Here is a 27,934-nt window from a genome sequence, read left to right on the forward strand (position 1 = left end):
CTTAGGTCTGAGCTAAGCTATTTATACACACTGACACTGCTCCATCTAGTGGAGAAACAAGTGTAGTGCACCCTGACTAGGCCTGTATAAAGGATATTTGCATGTGACATGGAGAATATGACAGGAGATAAAATACAAAATACAAGCATATCACATGACATTAATACATGATAAAAGCACGTTTGCGGGGACCACGGTTACTTGAGTGGGACACTGCACACACACTTCATCACAGTGTTGATGCCTAGAATCCTAGAGACTAAGACCAGGCCTGTAGTTAGTTAGATAGGGTTTCTGTTTGTGTCAGACCACAAGTGTTGCTAGCTGTTCATTGCAAGGACTCCACAATTTAAAGTGACATTTCACACTGGAGAGCTGATAAACTTCCCCACAAACTCAAGCCAGGTTGGCGTTTTGCTCAGAGGGAATACTCAGGCACATGCTTCAAGAACAGTTATGGGAGAGGGAATACTCTAGAGCAGTGGTTCTCAACCTTTCTAAAGCCGTGACCCCTTAATACAGTTCCTCATGTTGTTGTGACCCCCAACCATTACAATTTTTTCCTTGCTACGTCATAACTAATTTTGCTACTGTTATGAATTGTAATGTAAATATCTGATATGCAGGATGGATTTTTATTGCTACAAATTGAACATAATTAAAGCAGGGTAATTAATCACAAAGACAAAATGTTATATATTGTCAAATATGTATTTCTAATTACAAATAAATGAAATTTTGCAACAGTATGCATAAAACTGCCACGTTAGTGCGAAGGTTGAGATTGCTTCCTTCTCACCAGATCAGAAATTCTTGGGGCAGTCTTTGCAAGAGCACACCAAAGATCATCTTCCACAACAAGTCTACTTCTGTATTTAGACTTGATAACCAACAAGCTGGAAAACCCTGTTTCACATAGATAAGTTGTTGGAAATGGAAGAAGAAGGCGCAACACAGTCTCAGACAGAACAGGATATGACTGCAAATGCTTGATCCAGAATTTTGTAACTGGCATTGTAGAGAAATCAGTTCTCGCTGCATCGTTGTTAATAAGTTCAATGAACTCCTCTTGTGCTGTCTCAGGAACATCTTCAACTTTGACTGTGAATGGGCTTCTGGCCAGAGCAAATGGGGTGTCCAGTAAATTTGAAAAGTACAATGAAATTTCATCTTCAAGCATATGCAAGTGTTCTTTCACAGAAATTATCATTGTAATTCTTTTGTCTGGTTCAATGCCATGTTCCTCAAAGAAAGCAGCTAAGGTAGGCAGCATGTAAATATTATTGTTATCCAATTTTTTTTGCCAAAGCTGCAGTTTCATTTGGAATGATCGAACCTTTTCAGACAAATCAAGGCACGTTGCATTTGGTCCTTGCAGTGATAAATTTAACTCATTCAAGATGACAAAGATGTCAACCAAGTAAGCTATTTTCTGCAGTTCACTTTTATCGCTGAAAAGTGCCTCAAACTGTGGTTTTGCCTTCTGATTAAAAACACGAAGATCAAAAACAAGTTTTAAAACTTTTCCTCTTGATAACCATCTCGCTTCAGTATGAAATAACAAAGCATTGTGTGTCGCATCCAACTCGTTGCACAGTTGCGAAAACAGTCGACTGTTTAAACTGCTCGCCTTTACAAAATTGACACAACTTATGACGCTTTTCATAACTTCCTGTAAATTTTGTGGCAGCGTCTTCGTTGCTAATATTTGCCTATGAATCATACAGTGAGTTCCAATGACTTTTGGTGACTCATTCAGTACCAAACGTTGAAATCCAGATCGACATCCTAGCATAGCTGGAGCACCATCAGTACAAACACCACAAACCTTTTCCCAAGAGATCTGATGCTCTTTCAGAAATGATCCAATTTGTCAAATACATCATGTGCAATAGTTGTCGTTTCAAGAGGTTTGCAAAAAAGAAACTCATCTTTAAAGTCGCCGTCATTAATATACCTCACAAAAACCAGTAACTGTGAACAGTTTGCCATGTCTGTAGATTCATCAAGCTGGATACTAAATATTGGAAGTGGAGTAGATTTAATTTCCTGTACTACCTGACTAAGAATATCAGCCGACATGTCATCTAATCGCCTGCGAACAGTATTGTTAGATAAGGAAATTGCATTCAATTTCGTAACATATTCGTCTCCGATCATAACTCGAACAATGTCTCTGGCCGCTGGCAACAGTAAATCCTCACCAATGGTGTGAGGTTTCATAGCTCTGGCAATTCTACGTGCCACCAAATATGAAGCTTCAACGGCTGCTACGTTTTGTTTGTAATACTTGCCACCAGTGTCAAGTCTGGCTTTTTTGAGTGCATCAGCTTTGCTTCTAAAATAGTTGGTATCCCTGCCGGCAAAGCTCGGATGCTTGCTATCAAAATGGCGTTTTAGTTTGTTTGGCTTCATAGATTCAGCTGATAGAACTTCACAACAAATAACACATTGTGGTTTCTCAATCCCTATTGTAATTATTGAGGTAAAACCATACTGTAAAAAATCCTCACTATATTTTCTTAGTTTAGGGTTCTTCTCTACACGATCCATTGTCATGGGATGGTTTGTTATCTAAATGAAAATAATATGACAATAGCTGATGAACAATAATTCAAGTGTTGCCCTGTCTTACCTCCAATGCCTTTAACACAGCAGCTGCTTTCTACAATACCTGCTCTCTGCAGGTGTGTGACCAGTCTGCATAAATACAATGGCGCCAACCCCAGTGTCGGACTGGAACTCCCGTGGCCCACCTGGAGAATTGGGTCTGATGACCCACCAAAAACACGCACAGACACCAATACACCAAATGTTAATTCAAATACACAAGTATTCATTCATAACCACAGAACTTTAGCATAAATACAAAATATTTGTAAACCAAATAAATAACTTTAAAATAAATAATAAACAACAAATAACCCCTAAAAAATAAATCAGTGGTGCGCACAGTACCCCTCAAATAACTCAGTGGTGCTCACAGTACCCTCCCCCCCCCAAAAAAATAAAAATAATAATCAGTGGTGCTCAGGGTACCCCTCAAATAAATAAATCAGTGGTGCATCAGGTTTCCCCCAAATAAATAAATCAATGGTGCTCAGGGTCCCTCAAATAAATAAATCAGAAGTGCTCAGGGTCCCCCAAATAAATAAATCAGCGGTGCTTCAGGTCCCCCCCCGCCCAAATAAATCAATGGTGCTCAGGGTCCACCAAATAAATAAATCAGAAGTGCTCAGGGTCCCCCAAATAAATAAATCAGTGGTGCTTCATGTCCCCCCAAATAAATTAAGCCTTGCTCAGCCAAATAATTAAAATAAAATTAGCCAGGCTCAGCCAGGCTCAATTTAATCATTGGTGGCAGTGGTGCTCAGCGGCGGTGTCATTAACGAAAAAACTCGGACCTCAACAGACAGGCGGCCTGACTTACCCGTCCAGACGTCAGGCTCCTTCAAGCACAGGCAGTGATAGGACATCACTTTCTGTGCGCGAGGATAAGGGGCCGCTGCCGTTGTGCGGGCGACCCACAATAGGAAGCCTCAGGCGACCCCCCGGAAAGGGTCGATCGACCCCCAAAGGGGTCGCGACCCCTAGGTTGAGAACCGCTGCTCTAGAGCATTGTAAGTTTGTAAGCTGTTCTGCTGCACCACAGGCTAGCTTGTACCACACACCCATACAGTTGTTCTTGATTTTTAGGGTAATAACATGTAAGGGGTAGCTGTTTAGTTGTTCCTGCCAGTAGGTAAATTACCACACTATCCTCCGAATTCCGCCGGAGGGCACCGCACTGTGAAACACAAGGGTCTCAGCCTTCGGGCTGGGTGTATGTAAATTTGTTGTATGATCCCAGCATTTGCAGTTGTGCTCATTAACACAGTTAAGTAAAATACTGTTTTGGCAAAAGCTTTTGTTGGAGTTGCTTTCCTTGTTGGTTGTATCCTGGGGAGCCCACCCCGATACATGGCTTACACTAGTATTTTCAGGGGGACTGTTTCTGCAGTATAGTACTGGAGAGGACAGTGGGCACAGTGTTAGGTGTGGTGTGATGGAGTGTTGAGAAGGTGGGGAGGATGATGGAAAAGTAGGAAACTAAGATGTCTGTTTGTCAAACTCTGCAGAGACAAGAGACGGCTGAAAGAAATCATCATGGTGGTCTGGTCTGAATGGAGAAGATTAGAAAAGAGAACGTCTACATCAGAGGAGACATCACTGGATGTTAGAGTTAAGTGGTTCTGTATTACCCTGTATGTTTTGTAGCGCTGTATGCAATGTTTTTCAAGAATATCTTTAACAGTAGGGGTGGAGGGAAGGGGTTAGATTGAGATTTTGGCATGTGTGTGTGGGGGTGTCGTTTCAATTGCTGCCTCAGGCAGCAGAAAAGCTAAATGCACCCCTGCCCCTTGTCACAAAGCTCTGATGGAAGGGAGGCCGAACCTGAACTCTTTAACCAGGGCCCATGAGTAGTGATGGACGAACATCGGCCGGGACGGTTCGCGAACACGATCAAATGTTTGCCAAATGCGAGTTCGCGGCGGGCCCCATTCACTTTAAAGGCAGGCGAACCTGGAATACCTTCATATTTGCAGCCACCAAATACTTACTAGAAGTGCACGAATAATCCCACAACATGGACAGTGACATACCAGATGTATTATTCAAATTTGCAATCTCTATAAAAATAAAATTCTATGCAAAATATCGGCAATGTAATTTTCGCCTATGCGCATGCGCAAAATATGCGCGGCCTACTACAGCAACTGGGTTTCCACCAGACCGAAGTTGGATGCGATAAGAAAAGATGGTTTATAACAATTTTCGCAACGTAGAGGAAGAATTTCTAATCACTGTAAGTAATTTGACATTAAAGTAGTGTATTTGATTAGATTTCACATGCATGTTATAACAATCGCTGTATATGCAGATCGAGTGTTTAAAAAAGCGTCATTGCGAAAATCCCTAATGATGCGATTTATTTATTCGCCGTACACAAAACTTCACATTTTATAAGGTCTCATGAGATATTAGTGATTGGTGCACTAAGTATTGTTGTGAGAATTTGCCACTCCAGTACAATCCCCAAAAAATAACCAATAGCATTCACCTGACAGCACACAACTTTGTAGGATTCTGTGGCTGGAGGGACATTAGGCAGTCACAGGAAAAATATGTAACTGTCGGCCAGTACAGCCCCCAAAAATTAGACAATAGGCATTACCTGACAGCAAAGAACTTTGGATTCTGTGGCTGGAGGTACAGTAGGCGGTCACAGGATAAAAATGTAATTGTCGCCTACTACAGGCTCCAAAAATTAACCAATAGGCGTTTACCTGACAGCAAAGAACTTTTGGATTCTGTGCCTGGAGGTACATTAGGCGTTCACAGGATAAAAATTTAACTGTCGCCTACTACAGGCCCCAAAAATTAACCAATAGCATTCACCTGATAGCACACAACTTTGCAGGATTCTGTGGCTGGAGGGACATTAGGCGTTCACAGGATAACAATTTAACTGTTGGCCTGTACAGGCCCCAAAAATTTGCCAATAGGCATTACCTAAAAGCAAAGAACTTTGGATTCTGTGGATGGAGGTACATTAGGCAGTCACAGGAAAAATATGTAACTGTCGGCCAGTACAGGCCCCAAAAATTAGCCAATAGGCATTCACCTGACTGCAAAGAACTTTGGATTCTGTGGCTGGAGGTACATTAGGCGTTCACAGGATAAAAATGTAACTGTCTGCCAGTACAGGCCCCAAAAATTAACCAATAGGCGTTCACCTGACAGCAAAGTACTTTGGATTCTGTGGATGGAGGTACATTAGGCAGTCACAGGAAAAATATGTAACTGTCGGCCAGTACAGGCCCCAAAAATTAGCCAATAGGCATTCACCTGACTGCAAAGAACTTTGGATTCTGTGGCTGGAGGTACATTAGGCGTTCACAGGATAAAAATGTAACTGTCTGCCAGTACAGGCCCCAAAAATTAACCAATAGGCGTTTACCTGACAGTAAAAGAACTTTGGATTCTGTGGCTGGAAGTACATTAGGCGTTCACAGGATAAAAATGTAACGGTCGGCCAGTACAAGCCCCAAAAATTTGCCAATAGGCATTACCTGACAGCAAAGAACTTTGGATTCTGTGGCTGGAGGTACATTAGGCGTTCACAGGATAACAATTTAACTGTTGGCCTGTACAGGCCCCAAAAATTAGCCAATAGGCATTCACCTGACAGCAAAGATCTTTGGATTCTGTGGATGGAGGTACATTAGGCAGTCACAGGAAAAATATGTAACTGTCGGCCAGTACAGGCCCCAAAAATTAGCCAATAGGCATTACCTGACAGAAAAGAACTTTGGATTCTGTGGCTGGAGGTACATTAGGCGTTCACAGGATAAAAATTTAACTGTCGCCTACTACAGGCCCCAAAAATTAACCAATAGCATTCACCTGACAGCACACAACTTTGTAGGATTCTGTGTCTGGAGGGACATTAGGCGTTCACAGGATAACAATTTAACTGTCGCCTACTACAGGCCCCAAAAATTAACCAATAGGCGTTTACCTGACAGCAAAGAACTTTGGATTCTGTGGCTGGAGGTACATTAGGCGTTCACAGAATAAAAATGTAACTGTCGGCCAGTACAGGCCCCAAAAATTAGCCAATAGGCGTTCACCTGACAGCAAAGAACTTTGGATATTGTGCCTGGAGGTACATTAGGCGTTCACAGGATAAAAATGTAACTGTCGGCCAGTACAGGCCCCAAAAATTTGCCAATAGGCATTACCTGACAGCAAATAACTTTGTAGGATTCTGTGTCTGGAGGGTTATTAGGCGTTCACAGGATAACAATTTAACTGTTGGCCTGTACAGGCCCCAAAAATTAGCCAATAGGCATTCACCTGACTGCAAAGAACTTTGGATTCTTTGGCTGGAGGTACATTAGGCGTTCACAGGATAAAAATGTAACTGTCGGCCAGTACAGGCCCCAAAAATTTGCCAATAGGCATTACCTGACAGCAAAGAACTTTGGATTCTGTGGCTGGAGGGACATTAGGCGTTCACAGGATAACAATTTAACTGTTGGCCTGTACAGGCCCCAAAAATTAGCCAATAGGCATTCACCTGACAGCAAAGATCTTTGGATTCTGTGGATGGAGGTACATTAGGCAGTCACAGGAAAAATATGTAACTGTCGGCCAGTACAGGCCCCAAAAATTAGCCAATAGGCATTCACCTGACTGCAAAGAACTTTGGATTCTGTGGCTGGAGGTACAGTAGGCGTTCACAGGATAAAAATTTAACTGTCGCCTACTACAGGCCCCAAAAATTAACCAATAGCATTCACCTGACAGCACACAACTTTGTAGGATTCTGTGGCTGGAGGGACATTAGGCGTTCACAGGATAAAAATGTAACTGTCAGCCAGTACAGGCCCCAAAAATTAGCCAATAGGCATTACCTGACACCAAAGAACTTTGGATTCTGTGCCTGGAGGTACATTAGGCGTTCACAGGATAAAAATTTAACTGTCGCCTACTACAGGCCCCAAAAATTAACCAATAGCATTCACCTGACAGCACACAACTTTGTAGGATTCTGTGGCTGGAGGGACATTAGGCATTCACAGGATAAAAATGTAACTGTCGGCCAGTACAGGCCCCAAAAATTAGCCAATAGGCATTACCTGACAGCAAAAAACTTTGGATTCTGTGGCTGGAGGTACATTAGGCGTTCACAGGAAAAATATGTAACTGTCGGCCAGTACAGCCCCCAAAAATTTGCCAATAGGCATTCACCTGACTGCAAAGAACTTTGGATTCTGTGGCTGGAGGTACATTAGGCGTTCACGGGATACAAATTTAACTGTCGCCTACTACAGGCCCCAAAAATTAACCAATAGCATTCACCTGACAGCACACAACTTTGTAGGATTCTGTGGCTGGAGGGACATTAGGCATTCACAGGATAAAAATGTAACTGTCGGCCAGTACAGGCCCCAAAAATTAGCCAATAGGCATTACCTGACAGCAAAAAACTTTGGATTCTGTGGCTGGAGGTACATTAGGCGTTCACAGGAAAAATATGTAACTGTCGGCCAGTACAGCCCCCAAAAATTAGCCAATAGGCATTACCTGACAGCAAAAAACTTTGGATTCTGTGGCTGGAGGTACATTAGGCGTTCACAGGAAAAATATGTAACTGTCGGCCAGTACAGGCCCCAAAAATTAGCCAATAGGCATTACCTGACAGCAAAGAACTTTGGATTCTGTGGCTGGAGGTACATTTGGCGTTCACAGGATAAAAATGTAACTTTCGGCCAGTACAGGCCCCAAAATTTAGCCAATAGGCTCTCACCTGACAGCAAAGAAGTTTGGATTCTGTGGCTGGAGGTACATTAGGCGGTCACAGGATAAATATGTAACTGTAAGCCGGTACAGTCCCCAAAAAATAGCCAATAGGCATTTAGCTGACAGCAAAGAATTTGGGATTTTGTGGCTGGAGGTACATTAAGCGGTCACAGGACAAATATGTAACTGTAGGCCAGGACAGTCCCCAAAAATTAGGCATTCAACTGACATAAAAGGCCTTTTATGCCTCTGTATTTACCTAAGACAGGGACCATGATTTGTTCTGGGTGGTGGCGGATATTTGTGGGCTGTCTTGAGGAATTTCAATCAAACATGGTCGACTCGTCACATGTGTTGAATTCCTCCGAGATCTATGCCTCATTCATTTTTAGAAATGTGAGGTAGTCCACACTGTTGTGAGCTAGGCAAGCCAACAGTTCCATGGCAAATTGTGCTAGCTCTGGCCACAGGTCAAGCCTGCACACCCAGTAGTCCAGGGGTTCATCGTTTCTCACAGCGTCCACATCGGCCGTTAACCCGATGTAGTCGGACACCTGTCGGTCTAGGCGTTCCCTGAGGCTAGATCCATAGGATGGCTGTCGATGGGTTGGCTGCAAGAATGATCTCATATCCGAAGTGACCAACAAATCTTCAAACTGCCCTCTTCTACCATGCGCTGTTGGATTGGTACCTGCAACTGTTTCTCTGTGAGTGGAAATTCCTCTGCCAGCGCCCGCAAAAGCAGAATGCAGAATTTCTCGAAGCAAGGCCTGGTAGTGCTGCATTCTGACAGCCCTATGTGATGGTGGTAACATTTTTGCCATTTTGTGTTTGTACCGGGGGTCTAAGTACGTTGCCACCCAGCACTGGTCCTTGCCCTTTATGCTTCTTATACTGGGGTCCCTCTTCAAACACTGGAGCATGAAGGCCCCCATTTGCACTAAACTGGAAGTGATGGAGTGGCCTGGCTCCTACTCATCATCCAGGAGAATGTCGTCCTCGTTCTTCTCCCCCCATCGACGGACAACACCAGGGATCCCAGAAACCTTTAAAGCATGCTCTTCTTGCTCCTCCTCCACACCGGCACCATCCTCCTCTGACTCCTCTTCATTCTTCTGTTCTTGACTTGTCTCAGATGGAGTAGCCCCCCCGGGAATTCATCCAGCATTGCGACTTCCTCATCTTCCTGCTCCTGGTCCTCGACGGCTTTATCAATGACACGACGCAATGCATGCTCCAGAAAGAAGGCGTAAGGTACAATGTCACTGATGGCACCCTGGCTGCGACTGACCAGTTTGGTGATCTCATCAAATGGCCACAGAAGTCTGCATGCGTCGCGCATGAGCAGCCAATGGCATGGTGAAAAAAAAACATGCTCCCCAGAACCTGGTTTAGCCGCAGAGTTCGTACAGGTAGTCATTAACTGCACGTTTCTGCTGGAGCAGCCTATCAAGCATATACAAGGTGGAGTTCCATCGCGTCGGGCAGTCACAAATCAGACGTCTGACGAGCAGGTGATGTCGCCGCTGAATGTCAGCAAGGCGAGCCATGGGCGTGTATTATCTTCTAAAATGGCCAGAGATTTTCCTGGACCCCGGGGTATTTGGCAACGAATCGCTGCACGACTAAGTTGAGGATGTGTGCCCTGTTTCAACGCGCTGAGCAGATTGGCACCGTTGTCGCACAGCACTTTACCAACTGTCAAATTGAGCAGGGGTAGCCACTGATCTGCCTGTGACCGCAAAAGTTGAAAGGAGTACAGGACCGGTGTGGCTCTTGGCTTCCAGGCACAACAGACGCAGCACAGCATGGCAAAGTGTCACCTGGCACGTTGAATAGGTTCTGGGGATCTTGGGGGGTGAAGCGGAAGAGACGGTAGCAGCGGAAAAGGAGGAGTCACCCAAGGAGGAGAGGGAGGATGGAGTAGGAGGAGGAGGAGAAGAAGAGGCAGGCCTGCATGCAATCCGTGGCAGTAACACCAAATCTACACGGGTGCCACGGGTTGCATGCTTGACGGCCATCAGAAGGCTCGCCCAGTGGGCAGTAAAAATGATGTACCTTCCCTGCCCATGTTTTCTAGACCACGTGTCTGTGGTCAGATGTATCTTGGCACCGACACTGTGTGCCAGAGATACATTCACTTGCCGCTGAACGTGGCCATATAGCTCTGGGATGCCCTTCTGGGAGAAGTATTTCCTTCTGGGGACCTTCCATTGCGGTGTTCCAATGGCCACAAATTTTCTAAAGGCCTCCGAGTCCACCAGTTTATATGGCAGTAGTTGGCGGGCTAGCAGTTCTGACAAGCCAGCGGTCAGCCGTTAGTCAAGAGGGTTATCCGGCGTCATCATCTTTTTTCGATCGAACATTTGGGGTAAGGAAGCCTGCCTTTTTCCAGATGAACGTGACGACGACACTGTGGAAGGTGGATTGGAGGATAACTGGGAGGAGAGAGGAGAAGAGGCAGGACGGTGAGCACCGGGAGTGTGGCTTTGTGGGTTCTGATGGTGTTGCTCCCACTGGGCTCGGTGATGGGAGGCCAGGTGCCTTCTTAAAGCAGTCGTCCCTAAGTGAGTGTTGGGCTTACCGCGAGTTATGCGGTAGATGGCAACACTATTGTCAGCAGTGGACACATTAAAAAAAGCCCACACTGCAGAGCCATGTGCCGCCGTCCTGGGAGCGCCAGATGTGACCGTGCATGATGGATGTTTCGTTCCAGATACATTAGCAGTCTGCTTTTTGCCTCCTGTGCACTGTAAGTTCTGCCTGCTTCTCCTCCCTATCTGCTGCTCCGTCTCTGCCTCTGAACTCCCCTCATCTTCCTCTCTTGTGGGCACCCAAGTGACGTCCATCGACACGTCATCATCGGATTCGTCACCTTCACCACCACTCACATTAGAGATCTCGGAGTAGGCAGCAACAACGGGGACCACCTTCCTTGGGCTGATCTGGGTACTGTCGTCAGACTGCTGGGTGGCAGCCGTTGACACCTCCTCTTCCTGATCCGATGCCAAGAATGGCTGCGCATCGGTAAGGTCTTGGAATGTATGGGAAAATACTTCCTCTGACTCGAGCGTAGGGGATATGGTGATGGTGGTGGTGTCTTTGGGGGTGGACACAGCAGAGAGTGAAGAGGGTGCGGAAGCCACTCAACCAAGTCTGGTGCGCCCTTTGACGTAATCGCATGCGGCTTCTGCAACTTCCCACTTAGGCTCCGGCCTGGTGCACCTGCCCGACCCCTACCACCCCTGCGGAATGGCCTGCCTCTTCCTCTGACTGTCTTTTTCAAAATGACCCTGTGACAAAAGTCCGTATAGAAGAGCAGTATTTGTGGAAGAAGGTATATCACACCCCTGCCTCAATCAGTTTTTTTGGGGGGCAACTGATAAATCACACCAGTAGAAATGATTGGTTCCAATAGTGTTTTTCACTGCGTCTGCGGTTTCACTACACAGAGTGAAAAACACTATTGGAACCAATCATTTCTACTGGTGTAATTAACCAGTTGCCCCCCAAAAAAACTGATTGAAGCAGGGGTGTTATATACCATTTTATCAATAATATACTTTCTATATAGTGCATTTAGGTAGCGCCGCATTTGTCTGCGATTTTGCTGCGTTACCGCATCTACACAAATGCTGCACTACCTAAATGCACTATATAGAACGTATATTATTGGTATATAACACCCCTGCTTCAATGAGTTTTTTGGGGGGCAACTGGTTAATCACACCAGTAGAAATTATTTCTTCAAATAGTGTTTGTCACTCTGTGTAGATGCGGTAATGCAGCAAAACCGCAGACAAATGCTGCGCTACCTAAATGCACTATATAGAACGTATATTATTGGTAAAATGGTATATAACACTCCTGCTTCAATCTGTTTTTTTGGGGGGCAACTGGTTAATTACACCAGTAGAAATTATTTCTTCAAATAGTGTTTTTCACTCTGTGTAGATGCGGTGACGCAGCAAAACCGCAGACAAATGCTGCACTACCTAAATGCACTATATAGAACGTATATTATTGGTAAAATGGTATATAACACTCCTGCTTCAATCTGTTTTTTTGGGGGGCAACTGGTTAATTACACCAGTAGAAATTATTGGTTCCAATAGTGTTTTTCACTCTGTGTAGATGCGGTAACGCGGCAAAACCGCAGACAAATGTTGCACTACCTAAATGCACTATATAGAACGTATATTATTGGTATATAAAATCCCTGCTTCAATCAGTTTTTTGGGGGGGCAACTAGTAAATCACACCAGTAGAAATTATTTCTTCAAATAGTGTTTTTCACTCTGTGTAGATGCGGTGACTCAGCAAAACCGCAGACAAATGCTGCGCTACCTAAATGCTTTATATAGAAAGTACAGGGAGTGCAGAATTATTAGGCAAGTTGTATTTTTGAGGATTAATTTTATTATTGAACAACAACCATGTTCTCAATGAACCCAAAAAACTCATTAATATCAAAGCTGAATATTTTTGGAAGTAGTTTTTAGTTTGTTTTTAGTTTTAGCTATTTTAGGGGGATATCTGTGTGTGCAGGTGACTATTACTGTGCATAATTATTAGGCAACTTAACAAAAAACAAATATATACCCATTTCAATTATTTATTTTTACCAGTGAAACCAATATAACATCTCAACATTCACAAATATACATTTCTGACATTCAAAAACAAAACAAAAACAAATCAGTGACCAATATAGCCACCTTTCTTTGCAAGGACACTCAAAAGCCTGCCATCCATGGATTCTGTCAGTGTTTTGATCTGTTCACCATCAACATTGCGTGCAGCAGCAACCACAGCCTCCTAGACACTGTTCAGAGAGGTGTACTGTTTTCCCTCCTTGTAAATCTCACATTTGATGATGGACCACAGGTTCTCAATGGGGTTCAGATCAGGTGAACAAGGAGGCCATGTCATTAGATTTTCTTCTTTTATACCCTTTCTTGCCAGCTACGCTGTGGAGTACTTGGACGCGTGTGATGGAGCATTGTCCTGCATGAAAATCATGTTTTTCTTGAAGGATGCAGACTTCTTCCTGTACCACTGCTTGAAGAAGGTGTCTTCCAGAAACTGGCAGTAGGACTGGGAGTTGAGCTTGACTCCATCCTCAACCCGAAAAGGCCCCACAAGCTCATCTTTGATGATACCAGCCCAAACCAGTACTCCACCTCCACCTTGCTGGCGTCTGAGTCGGACTGGAGCTCTCTGCCCTTTACCAATCCAGCCACGGGCCCATCCATCTGGCGCATCAAGACTCACTCTCATTTCATCAGTCCATAAAACCTTAGAAAAATCAGTCTTGAGATATTTCTTGGCCCAGTCTTGACGTTTCAGCTTGTGTGTCTTGTTCAGTGGTGGTCGTCTTTCAGCCTTTCTTACCTTGGCCATGTCTCTGAGTATTGCACACCTTGTGCTTTTGGGCACTCCAGTGATGTTGCAGCTCTGAAATATGGCCAAACTGGTGGCAAGTGGCATCTTGGCAGCTGCACGCTTGACTTTTCTCAGTTCATGGGCAGTTATTTTGCACCTTGGTTTTTCCACACGCTTCTTGCGACCCTGTTGACTATTTTGAATGAAACGCTTGATTGTTCGATGATTACGCTTCAGAAGCTTTGCAATTTTAAGAGTGCTGCATCCCTCTGCAAGATATCTCACTATTTTTGACTTTTCTGAGCCTGTCAAGTCCTTCTTTTGACCCATTTTGCCAAAGGAAAGGAAGTTGCCTAATAATTATGCACACCTAATATAGGGGGGTGATGTCATTAGACCACACCCCTTCTCATTACAGAGATGCACATCACCTAATATGCTTAATTAGTAGTAGGCTTTCGAGCCTATACAGCTTGGAGTAAGACAACATGCATAAAGAGGATGATGTGGTCAAAATACTCATTTGCTTAATAATTCTGCACTCCCTGTATATTATTGGTAAAATGGTATATAACACCCCTGCGTCAATCAATTTTTTGGGGGGGGCAACTGGTTAATTACACCAGTAGAAATTATTTCTTCAAATAGTGTTTGTCACTCTGTGTAGATGCGGTAACGCAGCAAAACCGCAGACAAATGCTGCGCTACCTAAATGCACTATGTAGAACGTATATTATTGCTAAATAACACCCCTGCCTCTATCAGGTGTTTGGGGGGGCAACTGGTATATCACACCAGTAGAAATTATTTGTTCAAATAGCGTTTGGCACTATGTGTAGCTGCATTATCACAGCAGAACCGCACACAACTGCTGCACAATACAAATGCACTATAATATACTTTCTATGTTAGAAAGTATATTATAAGTATATTACACCCCTCAGTATGTCAAACCTATCGATAGCACACCTATACCAGTCCTTAAAAGGACTTTTGTGGCTTAACAGTCTGTCCCTGCTCCACACAGCAACCTCTCCCTACACTGGCAAAAGACTGAATGTAAAATGGCGGCCAGATCAGGTCTATTTATAAGGTAGGGGGTATGTCCATGTGCTGAAACGTCTCAATTGGCTGTCCTGTACCACCTGATGGATGTGTCATGGGTCAAAGTTCTTCACAATGTAAAAGAATTTGGCGGGCGCGAATATCGCCATATGTTCGCTTGTTCGGCGAATTGCGAACGCTCAAAGTTCGCCGTGAAACGACCGCCGGGCGAACCGCAAGGCCATCTCTACCCATGAGCCGTTAGCTACCCCCTGCTATAGAATATATCTGCAGACTAATAATCTCGAATACTTGGCTTTTTTTATTATGACAAAACTTCTAAGTATGCCCCAAAATTTGGGCAGTTCTGCTGCATTTTGTAAGGGTTCTATTTTTGGCTTTTGGCATAGAAAGTGCCAGGATTCTGGATAATGAACTCATTTATTGGGGGATCTGAATAAAAGGGAAAAAAATAATGGTATCAAACAAGTGGCATCAAATTTAAAGCCTGGGGAGGAAGTGAATTCAGGCACTTGGGGGGATATAGTTGTCCATAGCTACCCATGTCAGCTAGGGCAGAGCAGTACCTTCAAGTTGCTTGACTCAGCCGAAGATGAAAGCTCAAACTGTGCTTTGCCTTCACTGGCAGTATCCGTGTCAGAGCATATAATCTGTTATGCCTCCTCAGCTGTGAAAAGCCTGTGGGCCATATAACTAACAGAAATAAAAAAAAAACAGGCTGCTGAACTATGTCAGGCCATGGCTTACTGGGTCTTTGTTCCTTGATCACAAATCACATATACCAGTGGGGCCTATGGTGATCTCTGGGTGCGTGACCAGTGAGGTGAAATGGCCACAGGGTAACCTAGGGGTGTGAAACAGGGCAATGGCATACTGGGTCTGTGTTTTCTGATCACAAATCACATATCCCATTGGGGCCTATGGTGATCTCTGGGTGCGTGACCAATGAGGTGAAATGGCCACTGGCCAAACTAATGGTGGGAAACAAGGCGATAGTGTCGGACAGTGGCATCAGACAATAGCGTAGTGGGTCTGTTACCCCTGATCACAGATCCAAGTGGGGCTTAGGGTGACCAATAGGCTACTATTCACCAATGTGTGAATTGTGAAGGGACAGATCGGGTTTTTTTTTTGGTTTTTTTTTACACTTTGACTTTTCACTGTTACTGACTGGCCAATTACCGTGACTGGGACAGGTAGGATTTCTTCCAATTCCATCGCATTTGGATTTTTTTTTGTAATAAGTAATATTAAATGGCGCCATTAGAAAGTACAACTTGCCCACAAAAAAACAAGCCCTCATATGTCTCTTAACGGAAAAATTAAAAGTTATGGCTTGGGGGGGGGCAGAGAGTAAAAAAAACATAAACACAAAAGCGAAAAATTGCAAGATCCTGAATAGGTTAAAATCACAATTTTATGCCCATTTGTGTGCCATTTGCTTCTGTTTTCATGCTGACTTTTCCTCAGGACAGCTCAGTGCAACATATTTTATTACTAGGAAAGTTCTCATAATTCATTAAATGCGTTGACCCCTGAATAATATTCTACCATTTTCAAACCAGCACCTGGAGCTGCATACTTTTTTAATTGTACATAATTAAAAATGTAGTATAGTTGCTGAGTTATTTAGGGAAATCTATCTGCATAGCGCCACCTGCTGTTTTTCTAATTTATTTGTCCTGCTCACAGAGATGGAAGCACATGCTTAGTTCTATCCTTCAACTACCACTAGCTACAGAAAAGGACACAGTCCCGAGATGTCAGCGTGAAATAAATCTGACATAACAATAGGAGCAATGAATAGGGACATCTCGGGGTCGATTTGAGGTACAGGTCTGGTTAATCATGGGATAACCCCTTTAACCACCTCAGCCCCCCTAGCTTAAAGGGCTTCTGTCACCCCACTAAACATTTTTTTTTTTTTTGGGTTACTTACACTCACCTAAAGAATTATTAGGAACACGTGGCATTGATTCAACAAGGTTCTTTAGAAATGTTGGCCCATATTGATAGGATAGCATCTTGCAGTTGATGGAGATTTGAGGGATGCACATCCAGGGCACGAAGCTCCCGTTCCACCACATCCCAAAGATGCTCTATTGGGTTGAGATCTGGTGACTGTGGGGGCCATTTTAGTACAGTGAACTCATTGTCATGTTTAAGAAACCAATTTAAAAATGATTCGATCTTTGTGACATGGTGCATTATCCTGCTGGAAGTAGCCATCAGATGATGGATACATGTTCTCATTCTGTTTACGCCAAATTCGGACTCTACCATTTGAATGTCTCAACAGAAATCGAGACTCATCAGACCAGGCAACATTTTTCCAGGACTGCCGCATACTGGATGTTTTTCCAGTACCTGTCTTCAGTCGGCGCAGGCGCATTGAGAAGGGGTACGCTCGCTCGGCCGCTCCTTCTTCAATGCGCCTGCGCCGGGTGTAGATGTGACGTCATCGGCGCAGGCGCATTGAGGATGGAGCGGCCGAGCGAGCGTCCGCCTCTTAGTGTGCCTGCGCCGACTGAAGACTGGTACGGCGCAGGCGCCAGATTTTGAATGCAAACAGGGCCAGCAGAGAGAGATCCCGTCCGCTGGCCCTGTCAATCAACATGCGGAGAGGGCGTCTTTAGGATAGGAGGATGCGGCTGCTACCAGCAAGTAGCCGCCCTACTTTCTGGTAGCAAGGTAATTTGCATATTTTAAAAGTACGTTTTTAACATAATCTGCTGAACCAAAATGATTAATTACAGTATGTATGCATAAATCGCAGTATAGGGATTATAAGTAACCAAAAAAAAACAAAAAAAAACAGTTTAGTGGGGTGACAGAAGCCCTTTAAAACCCCTTAATGACCAGACCACTTTTTACAATTCTGCACTACACTATTTTCACGGTTTATTGTTCGGTCATACAACTTACTACCCAATTGAATTTTACCTACTTTTCTTCTCACTAATAGAGCTTTCATTTGGTGGTATTTCGACGCTGCTGAAGTTTTAACTTTTTTTGATATTAATCAAAAATGACCGAAATTTTTGCAAAAAAATGACATTTTTCACTTTCTGTTGCAATTTTTTTTAAATAAAACTACATTTCTATATAAATTTATCTCTAAATTTATTGTTCTACATGTCTTTGAAAAAAAAATGCAATAAGTGTATATTTATTGGTTTGGGTAAAAGTTATAGTGTTTACAAACTATGGTGCAAAAAAATTAATTTACACACTTTGACTTTCTGAGCACCTGTCATGTTTCCCGAGGTTCTACAATGCCCAGACAGTAGAAACACCCCACAAATGACCCTATTTCGGAAAGTAGACACCCTAAGGTATTCGCTGATGGGCATAGTGAGTTCATGGAAGTTTTTATTTTTTGTCACAAGTTAGCGGAAATAGAATTTTTATATTTTTTTCTTACAAAGTCTCATATTCCACTAACCTGTGACAAAATTTTTTTTTTTACATGAACTCACCATACCCCTCACGGAATACCTTGGGGTGTCTTCTTTCTAAAATGGGGTCACTTGTGGGGTATTTATACTGCCCTTGCATTTTAGGGGCCCTAAAGCGTGAGAAGTAGTTTGGAATCCAAATGTGTAAAAATGCCCTGTGAAATCCTAAAAGTACTCATTGGAATTTGGGCCCCTTTGCGCATCTTGGCTGCAAAAAAGTGTCAAACATGTGGTATCGCCGTACTCAGAAGAAGTAGGGCAATGTGTTTTGGCGTGTATTTTTACATATATCCATACTGTGTGTGAGAAATATCTCTGTAAATGACAACTTTTTACATTTTTTTATACAAAGTTGTCAATTTACAGAGATATTTCTCTCACCCAGCATGGGTATATGTAAAAATACACCCCAAAACACATTGTTCTACTTCTCCTGAGTACGGCGATACCACATGAGTGACACTTTTTTGCAGCCAAGATGTGCAAAGGGGCCCACATTCCAATGAGTACCTTTAGGATTTCACAGGGCATTTTTACGCATTTGGATTCCAAACTACTTCTCACGCTTTAGGGCCCCTAAAATGCCAGGACAGTATAAATACCCCACATGTGACCCAATTTTGGAAATAAGACACCCCAAGGTATTCCGTGAGGGGCATGGCGAGTTCATTGAAGTTTTTTTTTTTTGGCACAAGTTAGCGGAAATTGATTTTTTATATTTTTTTTCTCACAAAGTCTCCCTTTCCGCTAACTTGTGACAAAAAGTTCAATCTTTCATGGACTCAATATGCCCCTCAGCGAATACCTTGGGGTGTCTTCTTTCCAAAATGGGGTCATTTGTGGGGTGTTTGTACTGCCCTGGCATTTGAGGGTCTCCGCAATCATTACATGTATGGCCAGCATTAGGAGTTTCTGCTATTCTCCTTATATTGAGCATACTGGTAATGAGATTTTTTTTTTTCGTTCAGCCTCTGGGCTGAAAGAAAAAATGAACGGCACAGATTTCTTTATTCGCATCGATCAATGTGGATGAAAAAATCTCTGCCAAAAAATGTGCAAAAAAAAAAAAGGGGAAAGGCGTCTGCCAGGACATAGGAGCACCGCCCAACATCCAAACCCACTCAGCCGTATGCCCTGACAAACCCGATTTCTCCATTTACATCAATCGATGTGGATGAATAAATCATTGCCGGAATTTTTTTATTTTATTTTTTATATACAAAGTGTTTGCCAAAGCATATGAACACCGCCGCCTCCTCAGCTCATATGCCTCGGCAAACGTATCTTTTACTGCAGCGCCGCATACACCGACTTTTGTGTAATCTGACAGCAGCGCAATGCTTCTGTCAGAATGCACATCAGTGCTGCAGCTGGTTGATCGCTTGGTCCACCTAGAAGGTAAAAAAATAAATAAAAACAGGCAGCAACGCAATAATTTTATTAACATTAACTTTATATAACATTTGAAACAGAACATTAACTTTTATTAACTTTATTGAACTTTTGTAACATTAACTTTTTTGCTTACCTGTGATTTATTTTTATTTTTTTTCCTTTAGAGGACAAACCTCTCCTTCTCCATGGGACAATGTACAAAACGCAAATTGCCCAGAGATGTGGCGAAGTACATTATGCACTTTTTCCCAGGTGAAAGGAGAGGTTTGCAGCAGCTATGAGTGAAATGGCCCTAATAGCCCTGTGTGCCTGTCCTGTGTCACGCAATGCTATGCTAATAGTGTACCTGTGTGTGGTACTTCCGGAAACACTCCCCTAAGCATAGGGCAGGGTGGTCAGGGCAGTCAGGACAGAAATAGCGGGTGTCACGCCTAATTCGACTCCTGCTACAGACACAACATCTTTTTCGGGGTGACGCTTGGTTTGAGGTACCAGCAACGACATTGGGGAAATGTCGCTCCTGTAGACGGCTCACTACACTGGTGGCTGGGGCCATGGAACCTCCTGGATACAGGAGGTTCTCGATGATCTCTTCCTGAAATTTGAGTAAGGATCCTGTTCTCCCAGCCTTACTGTAGAGAACAAAACTATTGTACATAGCCAATTGAATTAGGTATACAGACACCTTCTGATACCAGCGTCTGGTCCTGCGGGGGAGTAAATAAGGAGCCAACATCTGGTCATTGAAGTCCACCCCTCCCATGAGCAAATTATAGTCGTGGACCGAGAGGGGCTTTTCAATGACACTGGTTGCCCGTTCAATTTGGATTGTCGTGTCTGCATGAATGGAGGAGAGCATGTAAACGTCACACTTGTCTCTCCATTTCACCGCAAGCAGTTCTTCGTTACACAAGGCAGCCCTCTCCCCCCTTGCAAGACGGGTGGTAACGAGCCGTTGGGGGAAGCCCCGGCGACTAGGTCGCGCGGTGCCACAGCAGCCAATCTGTTCTAGAAACAAATGCCTGAAGAGGGGCACACTTGTGTAGAAATTGTCTACATAAAGGTGGTACCCCTTGCCAAATAAGGGTGACACCAAGTCCCAGACTTCCCACTGCTCCCCAGGTAGTCAGGGCAACCGACTGGTTCCAGGGTCTGATCTTTACCCTCATAGACACAAAATTTGTGCGTATGGCCTGTGGCCCTTTCACAGAGCTTATAAAATTTGACCCCATACCGGGCGCGCTTGCTTGGGATGTATTGTTTGAAGCCAAGGCGCCCGGTAAAATGCAGCAGAGAACATGGGCATGTGATGAATTGGGTTCGTGGACCAATATGACCGCAATTCATGCTTTTTTGTCAGGCCCATGTTGAGGAGAAGGCCCAGAAAAGTTTTAAATTCGGAAACTTGGACAGGTTTCCACCGGAAAGACTGGGCATAAAAGCTTCCCGGGTTGGCAGCTATAAATTGAGTGGCATACCGGTTTGTTTCTGCCACGACTAAGTCAAAGAGCTCCTCAGTGAAGAACAGCTCAAAAAAAAAAACAGTGCCGATCCGTTCTGAGCTGTCTCAACCCGAACTCCAGACTGGGCGGTGAAAGGGGGAACTACTGGTGCGGCTGAAGATGGGGGCTGCCAATCAATCAGGGTTTGCCAGCACCTCAGGGACTCTAGGGGCTCTACGGGCCTGTCTGTGCGGTGGCTGCGACGGGGGAACTACTGCACGTGCCACCGTACCAGCTTCAACTGCCCTTCTGGTGCTCGCCACTTCACCATGTTCTATGGCAGTGCTGGTACTAGGTCCAGGATGGGCTGCTGGTGTATGCCTCACCACGTAATCCGACAGCGCCAGCCCCACTCTGCTGCCCTTGAAGCGGATCCTGCGCAACCTGTGGTCTAGCAACACGGGGCCGAGTACGCCTGGTGGTATCAGGGACCTCAACCTCATCGTCCGAACTTTGTGTCAGACTGCCACTGCTTTCTACAGGTTTGTATTCTGACCCGCTGGATTCGTCAGATGAGGGTTCCCATTCCTCATCCGACTGGGTCAGAAGCCTGTAGGCCTCTTCAGAAGAATACCCCTTCCTTGCCATTTGGTCAACTAAATTTAGGGGGTATTCCCTGAGACTACCCAAGAAAAAAAGCAAGCCTGTCTTACAAATGGGAGGCTAGCGAAGTACAGGAAGCCGCTGCGATTGATAAAAAAATATCAAAACAGATTTTTTTTTTATCGCCGCAGCGCTTGTGTAGTGATTGTGCAGTGATAAAAAAAAAAAAAAAAATGTTGTCACTGCGGCGGGGCGGGCGTGGGTGAACGCACGTGTGGGCGACCGATCAGGCCTGATCGGGCAAACACTGCGTTTTGGGTGGAGGCCAGCTAAGGTGACACTAATACTATTATAGATCTGACTGTGATCAGTTCTGATCACTTACAGATACTATAAAGTACCAATGCTGATTAGCGATACGCTAATCAGCGAATCAGTGACTGCGGTGCGGTGGGCTGGGCGCTAACTACCTACCAAAGGGGCCTAAACTAACCTAAACCTAACAGTCAATACTGGTGGGGAAAAAAAGTGACAGTTTACACTGATCACTTTTTTCCCTTTCACTAGTGATTGACAGGGGTGATCAATGGGTTAATTGGGGTGATTGGGGGGGGGGGTGATCTGGGGCTAAATATGTAGTGCTTGGTGTACTCACTGTGATCTGTGCTCTCTGCTGGGACCAACCAACGAAAAGGACCCAGCAGAGAGCACAGAAGCCATTTAACACATTATATTTATAAATATAATGTGTTATATGGCTGGTGGTTCATTATTTTAAAAGTCACCAACCTGCCAGCCCTGATCATTGGCTGGCAGGCTGGTGACCAACTCCTTGTGCGCCTTTTGCCGACCCGCACTGCGCATGTGCGGGCCGCATATGCGCATCATCTCGCATCTCGTGAGATGACGCGTATATGCGTCCAGGAGGAATAACCCGGCCGCCCGCAGGACGCATCCCTGCGTTAGGTGGTCGGGAGGTGGTTAAAGGGGTTGTCTCACTTCAGCAGATGGCATTTATCAAAGTTAATACAAAGTACTTACTAATGTATTAATATCCATATTGCCTTCTTGGCTGGCTTGATTCATTTTTCTATCACATTATACTCTGCTGGTATCCAGGGGTTATGACCACCCTGCAATCTATCAGCGGTGGTAGTGCTTGCACACTATAGGAAAAAGCGCTGACCCCTGGTGGCTAGGACTACTGGAGAGCACATAGGCTACTGCTTTTTCCTATAGTGTGCAAGCACGGCCACCACTGCTGGATTACAGTGTGGTCATAACCCCTGGATATGAGCAGTGTATAATGTGATGGAAAAATGAATAAAGCCAGTAAAGGAGGCAATATGGAGAATCACGATACATTAGTAAGCGGCTTGTATTAAAGGGGTTGGCCACTCTTTAACCACCTCAGCCCCCATAGCTTAAACACCCTGAAAGACCAGGCCACTTTTTACACTTCTGACCTACACTACTTTCACTGTTTATTGCTCGGTCATGCAACTTACCACCCAAATGAATTTTACCTCCTTTTCTTCTCGCTAATAGAGCTTTCATTTGGTGGTATTTCATTGCTGCTGACATTTTTACTTTTTTTGTTATTAATCGAAATGTAACGATTTTTTTGCAAAAAAAAAGACATTTTTCACTTTCAGTTGTAAAATTTTGTAAAAAAAACGAGATCCATATATAAATTTTGCTCTAAATTTATTGTTCTACATGTCTTTGATAAAAAAAAATGTTTGGGTAAAAAGAAATCTTTTGGGTAAAAGTTATAGCGTTTACAAACTATGGTACAAAAATGTGAATTTCCGCTTTTTGAAGCAGCTCTGACTTTCTGAGCACCTGTCATGTTTCCTGAGGTTCTACAATGGCCAGACAGTACAAACACCCCACAAATGACCCCATTTCGGAAAGTAGACACCCTAAGGTATTCGCTGATGGGCATAGTGAGTTCATAGAACTTTTTATTTTTTGTCACAAGTTAGCGGAAAATGATGATTTTTTTTTTTTTTTTTTCTTACAAAGTCTCTTATTCCACTAACTTGTGACAAAAAACAAAAACTTCCATGAACTCACTATGCCCATCAGCGAATACCTTGGGGTGTCTTCTTTCCAAAATGGGGTCACTTGTGGGGTAGTTATACTGCCCTGGCATTCTAGGGGCCCAAATGTGTGGTAAGGAGTTTGAAATCAAATTCTGTAAAAAATGGCCGGTGAAATCCGAAAGGTGCTCTTTGGAATGTGGGCCCCTTTGCCCACCTAGGCTGCAAAAAAGTGTCACACATGTGGTATCTCCGTATTCAGGAGAAGTTGGGGAATGTGTTTTGGGGTGTCATTTTACATATACCCATGCTGGGTAAGATAAATATCTTGGCAAAAGACAACTTTGTATAAAAAAATGGGAAAAGTTGTCTTTTGCCAAGATATTTCTCTCACCCAGCATGGGTATATGTAAAATGACACCCCAAAACACACTCCCCAACTTCTCCTGAATACGGAGATACCACATGTGTGACACTTTTTTGAAGCTTAGGTGGACAAAGGGGCCCACATTCCAAAGAGCACCTTTCGGATTTCACCAGCCATTTTTTACAGAATTTGATTTCAAACTCCTTACCACACATTTGGGCCCCTAGAATGCCAGGGCAGTATAACTACCCCACAAGTGACCCCATTTTGGAAAGAAGACACCCCAAGGTATTCGCTGATGGGCATAGTGAGTTCATGGAAGTTTTTATTTTTTGTCACAAGTTAGTGGAATATGAGACTTTGTAAGAAAAAAAAATCATAATTTTCCACTAACTTGTGACAAAAAATAAAAAATTCTATGAACTCGTTATGCCCATCAGCGAATACCTTGGGGTGTCTTCTTTCCAAAATGGGGTCACTTGTGGGGTAGTTATACTGCCCTGGCATTCTAGGGGCCCAAATGTGTGGTAAGTAGGTAAATGACCTGTGAAATCCGAAAGGTGCTCTTTGGAATGTGGGCCCCTTTGCCCACCTAGGCTGCAAAAAAGTGTCACACATGTGGTATCTCCGTATTCAGGAGAAGTTGGGGAATGTGTTTTGGGGTGTCATTTTACATATACCCATGCTGGGTGAGAGAAATATCTTGGCAAAAGACAACTTTTCCCATTTTTTTATACAAAGTTTGCATTTGACCAAGATATTTATCTTACCCAGCATGGGTATATGTAAAATGACACCCCAAAACACATTCCCCACCTTCTCCTGAATACGGAGATACCACATGTGTGACACTTTTTTGCAGCCTAGGTGGGCAAAGGGGCCCAAATTCCTTTTAGGAGGGCATTTTTAGACATTTGGATACCAGACTTCTTCTCACGCTTTGGGGCCCCTAAAATGCCAGGGCAGTATAAATACCCCACATGTGACCCCATTTTGGAAAGAAGACACTCCAAGGTATTCAATGAGGGGCATGGCGAGTTCATAGAAAAAAAAAATTTTGGCACAAGTTAGTGGAAATAGATTTTTTTTATTTTTTTCTCACAAAGTCTCCCTTTCCGCTAACTTGGGACAAAAATTTCAATCTTTCATGGACTCAATATGCCCCTCAGCGAATACCTTGGGGTGTCTTCTTTCCAAAATGGTGTTATTTGTGGGGTGTTTGTACTGCCCTGGCATTTGAGGGTCTCCGCAATCATTACATGTATGCCCAGCATTAGGAGTGTCTGCTATTCTCCTTATATTGAGCATACGGGTAATGAGATTTTTTTTTTCCGTTCAGCCTCTGGGCTGAAAGAAAAAAATGAACGGCACAGATTTCTTCATTCGCATCGATCAATGTGGATGAAAAAATCTCTGCCAAAAAAAAGGAGGGGAAAGGCGTCTGCCAGGACATAGGAGCTCCGCCCAACATCCATACCCACTTAGCTCGTATGCCCTGGCAAACCAGATTTCTCCATTCACATCAATCGATGTGGATGAATAAATCATTGCCGGGATTTTTTATTTATTTTTTATATACAAAGTGTTTGCCAAAGCATAGGAACACCGCCACCTCCTCAACTCATATGCCTCGGCAAACGTATCTTTTACTGCAGAGGAGAAATCTCGTCTTGCAGCGCCGCATACACCGACTTGCGTGTAATCTGACAGCAGCGCAATGCTTCTGTCAGAATGCACATCAGTGCTGCAGCTAGTCGATCGGTTGGTCCACCTGGAAGGTAAAAAAAAACAAAAAAAAAAAACAGGCCGCAACACAATAATTTTATTAACTTTGGAAGAGAACATATAAACTTTAACTTTTTGAACTGAACATTAACCTTTTTGCTTACTGGTGTTTTTTTTTTTTTTTTTACCTTTATAGAACAAACCTCTCCTTCCCCATGGGTCAATGTGCAAAGCGCAAATCGCCCAAAGATGTGGCGAAGTACGTTATGCACTTTGTCCCATGTGAAAGGAGACGTTTGCAGCAGCTGTGAGTGAATGGGCCCTAATAGCCCTGTGTGCCTGTCCTGGTGAGATGTGATCCCTATGCTAGGTGTACCTGTGTGTGGTACTTACGGAAACACTCTCCTAAGCATAGGGCAGGGTGGTCAGGACAGTCAGGACAGAAATAGCGGGTGTCACGCCTTATTCCACTCCTGCTACAGACACGACATCTTTTTCGGGGTGACGGTTGGGTTGAGGTACCAGCAATGACATTGGGGAAATGTCGCTCGTGTAGACGGCTAACTACACTGGTGGATGAGGCCACAGAACATTCTGGATACAGGAGGTTCTCGATGATCTCTTCCTGGAATTTGAGGAAGGATCGTGTTCTCCCAGCCTTACTGTAGAGAACAAAACTATTATATAGAGCCAATTGAATCAAATATACAGACACCTTCTTATACCAGCGTCTGGTTCTGCGGGAAACTAAATACGGAGACAACATCTGGTCATTGAAGTCCACCCCTCCCATGAGCAAATTATAGTCGTGGACTGAGAGGGGCTTTTCAATGACACGGGTTGCTCGCTCAATTTGGATTGTCGTGTCTGCGTGAATGGAGGAGAGCATGTAAACGTCACGCTTGTCTCTCCATTTCACCGCGAGCAGTTCTTCGTTACACAAGGCAGCCCTCTCCCCCCTTGCAAGACGGGTAGTAACGAGCCGTTGGGGGAAGCCCCGGCGACTAGGTCGCACGGTGCCACAGGCGCAAATCCGTTCTAGAAACAAATGCCTAAAGAGGGCCACACTTGTGTAGAAATTGTCCACATAAAGATGGTACCCCTTGCCGAATAAGGGTGACACCAAGTCCCAGACAGTCTTCCCACTGCTCCCCAGGTAGTCAGGGCAACCGACCGGCTCCAGGGTCTGATCTTTTCCCTCATAGACACGAAATTTGTGGGTATAGCCTGTGGCCCTTTCACAGAGCTTATACAATTTGACCCCATACCGGGCACGCTTGCTTGGGATGTATTGTTTGAAGCCAAGGCGCCCGGTAAAATGTATTAGGGACTCATCTATGCAGATGTTTTGCTCGGGGGTATACAAATCTGCAAATTTCTGGTTGAAATGGTCTATGAGGGGCCGAATTTTGTGGAGCCAGTCAAAAGCTGGGTGGCCTCTGGGACGGGAGGTGGTGTTGTCGCTAAAATGCAGGAAACGCAGGATGGTCTCAAATCGTGTCCTGGACATAGCAGCAGAGAACATGGGCATGTGATGAATTGGGTTTGTGGACCAATATGACCGCAATTCATGCTTTTTAGTTAGACCCATGTTGAGGAGAAGGCCCAGAAAAATTTTAATTTCGGAAACTTGGACTGGTTTCCACCGGAAAGGCTGGGCATAAAAGCTTCCCGGGTTTGCAGTTATAAATTGTGTGGCATACCGATTTGTTTCTGCCACAACTAAGTCTAAGAGCTCCGCAGTCAAGAACAGCTCAAAAAATCCCAGGGCCGAACCGATATGAGCCGTCTCAACCCGAACTCCAGACTGGGCGGTGAAAGGGGGAACTAATGGTGCGGCTGAAGTTGGTGACTGCCAATCAGGGTTTGCCAGCACCTCAGGGATTCTAGGGGCTCTACGGGCCTGTCTGTGCGGTGGCTGCGACGGGGTAACTACTGCACGTGCCACCGTACCAGCTTCAACTGCCCTTCTGGTGCTCGCTACTTCACCATGTTGTACGGCAGTGCTGGTACTAGGTCCAGGAAGGGCTGTGCTGCTGGTGTATGCCTCACCACGTGATCCGGCAGCGACAGCCCCACTCTGCTGCTCTTGAAGCGGAT

General features: G+C 44.3%; 1 pseudogene; it reads right to left on the reverse strand.

The window, feature by feature from the left end:
- Positions 1 to 766: 766 nt before the first annotated feature.
- The window catches only part of LOC121005616, a 45,101-nt pseudogene continuing 17,933 nt past the window's right edge, over positions 767 to 27,934 (reverse strand).

This window comes from Bufo bufo, chromosome 6 (genome assembly GCF_905171765.1).
Source record: "Bufo bufo chromosome 6, aBufBuf1.1, whole genome shotgun sequence".
Classification (NCBI taxonomy): domain Eukaryota; kingdom Metazoa; phylum Chordata; class Amphibia; order Anura; family Bufonidae; genus Bufo; species Bufo bufo.